This window comes from Microtus ochrogaster, chromosome 18 (assembly GCF_000317375.1).
Source record: "Microtus ochrogaster isolate Prairie Vole_2 chromosome 18, MicOch1.0, whole genome shotgun sequence".
NCBI lineage: Eukaryota > Metazoa > Chordata > Mammalia > Rodentia > Cricetidae > Microtus > Microtus ochrogaster.
Genome location: NC_022020.1, coordinates 20422092 through 20429242, shown reverse-complemented (window position 1 = coordinate 20429242; position 7151 = coordinate 20422092). Strand labels below are relative to the sequence as shown.

The 7151-nt window shown below is 48.9% G+C and overlaps 1 protein-coding gene across 4 annotated transcripts in view; it reads right to left on the bottom strand.

The window, feature by feature from the left end:
* The window catches only part of Ammecr1l (AMMECR1 like), a 26313-nt gene extending 23228 nt beyond the window's left edge, over nt 1-3085 (bottom strand). The window contains exons 1-2 of one of the 4 annotated variants that reach the window (XM_026783491.1): nt 2810-3085; nt 577-687 (exon numbers count right to left, since the gene is read on the bottom strand). The gene's annotated coding sequence lies outside the window, so the exon portion shown is untranslated. Of the gene's footprint in view, nt 1-576; nt 688-1141; nt 1170-2809 lie in introns of those variants that run through there. The other 3 variants (XM_026783492.1, XM_005355856.2, XM_013349575.2) reach the window with 3 other exon arrangements.
* Nucleotides 3086-7151: the final 4066 nt, after the last annotated feature.

Here is a 7151-nt window from a genome sequence, read left to right as displayed (position 1 = left end):
TTAAAGGCGTGCGCCACCATCACCCGGCTTCCCAGCTAGTTTTTAAATATATGAAATGTAGACATTTTCTCTTATGTCTCCCTCACAGGGGAGAATGGCTTTTGGGCTGTGCACTGGAGGTACAGTCCAAGCTCCTGAGCACGCGAGGCAGGCGCTCCACATGGGCTCTGTTCTTAACTCAAGCAGGATGAGTTTTAGGGCATCCAGAGCTACACAGAGAAAACCCTTCTTGAAAAAAATTAAAAAATAAAACATACACACACACAATAAAAAGTAAAGGCACTTGCCACCAAGCCTGAAGTACTGAGTTCGATCTCCACTTAGAACCACATTGAGGGAACTGACTCCTCCCCCTGACCTCTGCACATGTATAATGACATCCACACACGCGTGCACATACACAGTAAGTAAATGTAATTTTTAAAGTATAAAATTTTCAACAACATTAGGACCACCCCACAGAATCTGAGAGAAATATGAATGAGGTACACTTACACACTTTAAATCCAGACACAAGCCAAAACCAAAAAAATGCAACAAAAATTCCACTTCAAGTATGCCCAAGGTAATACTCACTGATTGCAGAGAGTTTATAGTCCCAGAGGAAACAGCTACAATAGGAAAGGAAAGCTATTTTGTCTCTGGCATGAATCTTCTTTTTTCCAATTCCATTCCTTCTTGCAATACCTAAGACGGAAAGGCAAGTGTCAGTGAACAAAGTCTGGAAGTGCAGAGGTTTTTGCAGAAGTTACAAAATGTTTGTTTATTGAGGCAAGGTTTCTCTGTGTAGCCCTGGATGTTCTGATTCTGTAGACCAGGCTGGCCTGGAACTCAGAGATCCACCTGCCTCCACCTCCCCAGCGTTGGAACTTAAGGTGTGCTACACCACACCCAGCTTTACATCAGGCTTATCTTAATTTAACACAGACGAGAGTCAAGAGATTTTACCACAGAAAACATTTTCAGATTCCTGGGATAAGTCCCTGGGATGAAAAGCTTGTACCACCACCGCCAGGCTAAAAAGTTAAAATTTAACAGGGAAATTTTTTTTGGGGGGGGTGGGGTTTGAGACAGGGTTTCTCTGTGGCTTTGGAGTCTGTCCTGGAACTAGCTCTGTAGACCAGGCTGGTCTCGAACTCACAGAGATTCGCCTGCCTCTGCCTCCCGAGTGCTGGGATTAAAGGCGTGCGCCACCATCGCCCGGCAAACAGGGAAATTCTTGACACAAACAAAACCAGATGGAGAATAAGGGTCTTCTTTCTTCAAAACATTTCTAATGCTAAATATGAGACAAGGAACGGAAGCCCATGGAAGATCAAAGGCTGTATTCTACTTGGATAAGACACACAGTAGTAACCCCCACAGCTCCCCTATAGTGATATTTTATCTGTGTCCTAATAGAGAAAGCTTGCCTGAAGATCAGAAAAGCAAAGCAGCCAGGCCACTAGAGAGTCCTTACCAAGGCTTAGACTAAGGAGCCATCCTGTCCTCAGAGTGCCGAGACTGGAAGGCTCTCCAGACTGCAGTCAGCTTCTGTCTTTTCCCACCTAACATTCTTTTCTCTACCCACCCATCACACACACCCCCCTCCACTTCCTTAGTGCTGGGATTAAAGGCGTATACTTCAGAATGTTAGGATTAAAGATGTGAGCCACCACTGCCTGGCCTCTAGTGGTTTAATTCTGCATTCTGATCTTTAGGCAAGCTTTATTTACTAAAACACAAATACCCCCCCCCCAACACATTGAGGTCAATCAAAACTTGCTTTCCAGTTCTCTATCGCTTTAGGCTCTCCACAGGTAGAGCATACAAACATACTCCCAAGTCTTAAAAAAATTACCCGAAAACATGCTAGGCCCCTGAGAACAAGGCATCTTGTGCCAGGAGGAAACAGTAAGTGTTGGTGGAGCCATTCATCCTTACTCAGTCTTGCATAAATCTCTTCACAACCTCTTCCACCTTCCCCACTTCCCCAGTACTACAGAATTTATGCAAAGCAGACTCCAGGCCCCACCCACTGAATCCTAAGAGAGGGCAATGAAAGCAGATAGGCCCGATGGAATAAGTGAGCAAAAGGAGTCAGATGAGGGCAAGGAATGAAGGACAAAACTCACAGCTCCGAAGAGGAGCATAAAACCCAAAGTTAAAGAGGAAGGGATGATAGTAAGCAAAGGGGGGGGGGTTACAAGTAGATGTGGAAAATGGAGCGGGAGGAAAAAAGGAAGAGATAAAAGTGCAAGAAAAGGATGAGACAAGAGGGAAAGAAGAGACCGGAGCCGGAAGGGGTAGAACAGGCAGACGAAAAAGGTGAAAAGGAGGATGTGGGACAGGAGAGTACAGGGCGCTGGGGGAGTTGGGGGAACGACAGAGCGACGGGTAGAGCAACTGGGTCCGGGCCGCGGGGGTGGAATCCAGACGCCGGGCGGGGGAGGGGGGGGACGCTGGGTAGGGGGCCACCAGGCGGCGCAGGAGACCACCAAACTTTCCTCCGAATGTTTCCTGGAGGGAGTTCAGGCACGGAGGCTACGGCAGCTGCCTAGCCACCTTGGCCGGAGCCGATCACGGCCACCCAGACCCCTGGGCACACGGCCTCACGACCTCGTCGGTCCCGGGCGGGGACACGCAGCCCAAGGAGGCCTTGCCCACCCGCGGTGTCCGCCTCCGTGAGCCCCTCCCCCACGGCGCCCCGGGACCCCTCGCCCTGCACCTTGGGACCCCAAGATCCAGGACACGGTCCGCTAGGAGCTGAGCAGGCCTCGAGAAGGCCTGGCAAGAGAAAGCACGGCACAGCCCCCCTAGAATTTCCCACCTTTTCTCCTGACCCAGACGCTGCCGGGGCGGACGGGACCTCTCGCGCTCTGCCTTCTCTTCCTCCTGCTTCATGGAGCCATGCGTCTGGGTGGAGGCTCCAGAGAAAAGCCGAGTCCCAAGGCGGGTGAGGACGCCCGAAGGAGGCCGGCAGGAGGGCAGAGGAGGAAGTGGCGGGGCGGCGGCGGCCGGGGAGAACTAGAGGTATTCCCGGGGCGGGTGGAGGACTGAGTCGAGTCGGGACCCGAGTCCTCCTCTATCCCAGCAGCCACCGGAGGCAGTGAGGTAATGGAGGAAGAATGTAGGGAGTCCTCCAGTGGACCAAACGTCCTCTAGCGAGTCGGTGAGAACCATAGAGATCCCGGAGCTCTGGGAGTACCGCCCCACTAGTCACGTGGCCTTAGTCCGCACATTTTTTGTGATTGGCGCTGCTTAGCGTATAGGCAGCTGTCTTTCGTTCGTGGGCGCCGAGTCTCAGGCAGGTGATATTGAGAGAAGCCCTCCGGGAAGACCTGGACCCTACAGGGGTCTCCTTGCGGGCGCGGAGCCCACCCAGTGCGGCTCACCGATGTCAGGCCGGCCGGCGCAGTGTTTGCCGGGTCACCCCGTCCAGGCCGCGGCGCAGAGCACGCCGGGAGTTGTAGTTCTGGTCGCGCGACAGCTTTGTCCGGGAGGCTGCAGGTGGCACTTGGAGCTACAGCCTAGGAAGCTCCGGCCATACCCGAGCAGTCGCCCACGTTAGCAACGCAATTCGGAGCTGTCAACGGCTTTTCTCCCCATTCGCCCACGCTCACATCACTCGGCCTGACCGAGTGTCCGCCTTCGAAAGTGGCATGGAAGTGGGCAGCTTAGATCAAGCCAAAGGCTGCCAGAACCAGGCCCACCGAGAGTGTTCCAGGCTGAATGTCAGACTTGGCACCTGGCCTCTTTAGCTTCCCTTTGCGCTGGAGAAGGGCAGGCTGACTCAGCTTTAGGGGTGGCCCAGGCCGCATCTACTCAACGTCTGTGGTTCATCACCAGAAGCCCCAGATGACATCAGCAGAATACCCATGTACAGGATTAGGCTAGGACGACTAGGCAGCCCCAGAAGCTGAAGAGGCTAAGTAGAATGAGTGGGTTCCTAGCACCCACATGGCAGCTCACAACAGTTTGTAACTCCAGTTCCAAGAGATCGCACACCCCATCCTGGCCTCCCTGGCACCACATACATGAGCTGCACATGAACACAAGCAGACACATGCATACACATAAATGTCTGACTTTAAAGTCTAGTACATAATTACTCGTATGTAAACAAAGCCTGAGGGAATGGAATGTTCAGTGTTTTGGGAGTCAAGCTTTGAGAACCCAGCTAAAGCTTTTGGGAAAGAATAGCTAGCGACACCCTATGCTTTATGGAAAGGATCTCTGCGGCAGTCTTTATAATTACTAACACAGATGTGAAGTGCTTATTGCTGTTGAGGGCAAGTTTGGCAGTGTCTGACTTTTCCTGTCTGTCTGAGAAACTGAAAACTGTATGATCATGTGGCTTAGAGCCTGAAAGAAGGAAGCAGAAAACCAGAGATGGGGGCAGTGGTGGTTGTTGTTATTGTTTGTTTTTGATTCGGGGTTTCTCTGTGTAACAACAGCCCTGGCTGTCCTGGAACTCACTCTGTAGACCAGGCTAGCTTTGAACTTGCTTTGAGATTCGCCTGCCTCCCTAGTGCTGGGTTTAAAGGCGTGTGCCGCCGCCACCGCCACCACCCAGCCCCAGAGATCAGGTTTTTGTGATTTTCTTTATCTTTTTCTCTTTTGAATAAGAAGCAAATTCCAACTGTAATTAAAATAAATTTCCCACAGTGAAGGTCTTTTCTGGCTGGATGTTTTAGAACGTGACGTCTGGGAAAAGGCCTCAGTCTATTGCTCCCAAGGTGGTGCTTTACTGCCATTAAACAGCCCAGAGCTAGGGGAGATATTGCTCCCTGGTTGCCAAACTGCCAGGAGGTAAATCTTGCTCTGTAGACCAGGCTGGTCTCGAACTCTCAGCAATCCCCCTGTTCCTGCCTCCTGGGATTAAAGGTGTGCGCCACCACCACCCAGCTCTGCCTTTGTCTTTAACTGATAATGAAAGGCAGGGGAACAGAATTTAGAAAAAAAATCTGCGTCATCTCATCTGCAGGCAATGGTCAGAACTGATGAAACAAACACAGTGGGTCTGTAGCTCTGTGTGGCACAGCTTTGCCTTGCGTGCGTGCGGTTCGAGATTCAGTCTCCACTACCACGGGAAAAAGAAAAAAAGGATGGAAACTGGAGGCAATAGATGGCTTCAGTATGGCAAGGGTTATGGTATTTCTTTTTTTTTTTCTTTTTTATTTATTTTTTTCTTTTTTTTCTTTTTTTGGTATTTCTTGTTTTCTGCATGTAACACAGAAAACCCACCTCCACCCCCACAGGGTTTTTCTGTGTAGCGATGGCTGTCTTGAAACTCTGTAGACCATGCTAGCTTTGAACTCGGAAATCTGCCTGCCTTCGCTTTCTAAATGCTGGGAGTAAAGGTGCGGGCCAGCAGCTTCTAGCAACGTAATACAGAAATCTAGTCTAATCTAAATCCAAACTGGAAAATGGAAAAGGGAAAATACTTCAAAGCTTAGTGGTCCCAGCATTCTGCCTGATCCTGACACGTTGCCCTAAGCTGCCCTAACATGGCTCAGCTACTTACCAGAAAACTGTCCCCTGGGGTGAATACCACACAGATGGTCAGCTTTCCCTTATTTCTTACTCTGAATGTTAAGACAATGCTGTCATGATTAAGAGTGATCACTCTGGACTCAGACTTTATGATTTCAAATTCCAGCCCTCACTCTGAGTTTCTGTGAACATGCTCATGTGTTATTGAGTCAGGGTTACAATTTAGTCTAGCCGGGCGGTGGTGGCGCACGCCTTTAATCCCAGCACTCGGGAGGCAGAGGCAGGCGGATCTCTGTGAGTTCGAGACCAGCCTGGTCTACAAGAGCTAGTTCCAGGACAGGCTCCAAAGCCACAGAGAAACCCTGTCTCGAAAAACCAAAAAAAAAAAAAAAAAAAAAAAAAAAAAAAAACAGTCTATATAGCATTGCCTACCTCAAAGGATTATTATGAAATATTATCTGTTTTGCTGTTGTTTTGCCATCAAGCCCAAGTTGGCCTCACACTACATACGTAGTCAAGAATGACTTTGAACTCCTGATTCTCTGGTCTTCACCTGTTATATGCTGTTATGGCCATGTAACGGGACTCCCAAACAAGACAACCACAGAGCCGGTATCTGAAGCAAACACACTGGGGTTTATTGATTACAAGTTAGGCAACTCAGTAATCCAGCAACACTGCCACAGCAGGTGGGGGAGAAGGGTCCGAGCTTTATAGGGTAAGGGGTTTTAAAAGGAAAATTGCAAGGCAGGGTGGCACAAGTTTTGGGCTTGGGTGAAAGTATACAACTTTTGAATTCATTGGTTGAGGTATAGGGAACTTTAAAACAGTCAAAACAGCAGTTAATCAGATACTTACAAGGACTTTTTTTCAAATATAGTATTATCTTTATTAAAAATTGATAGACATAGCAGCACTTACAAGAGTTCATAAGAGGCAGGACATGCTGACTTACAAGGACTTTTGAAGCAAGCAGATGTGAACAGATGTTGTTTGGACACCCTGGTGGAGTCACTTTGACCAAGACAGATACAGTTTCTTGGGAATACTTATGACTTTATTGGGCTGCATTCCCCCCACCCAGTTAAATCCTGTCTAAAATGGAGTTCTTTCTCAGAATGGAGTTTGTTCTGCTCCTTCAATGCTGGAATTACAGCTATTATTGCACCATGTGTCCAGTTTTTCATGTGGTGCTGAGGACTGTTCCCAGGGTTCTGCACATGCTTCACGGCACTCTGTCAACTGAACTACAGCCCTATCCTTAATGTTTTCTTCTTTATTTTGTTTTTATAACTTTTTTGAATTTTAAAAACATTTTTACATTATTTTGTGTGTATGAATGTTTTATCTGTATGTGTTTTATCTGTATGCATGTGCACAGTGTGCGGCAGTACCACAGAGACCAGATGAGGACATCAAATCCTCTTATAGAACTGGAGCTAGAAGCTGGGCAGTGGTGGTGCACGCCTTTAATCCCAGCACTTGGGAGGCAAAGATAGGCAGATCTCTTTGAGTTCGAGGCCAGCCTGATCTACAAGAGCTAGTTCCAGAACAAGCACCAAAGCTACAGAGAAACCCTGCCTTGAAAAAACCAGAAAAAGGGCGGTGGTGGCGCACGCCTTTAATCCCAGCACTCGGGAGGCAGAGGCAGGCGGATCTCTGTGAGTTCGAGACCA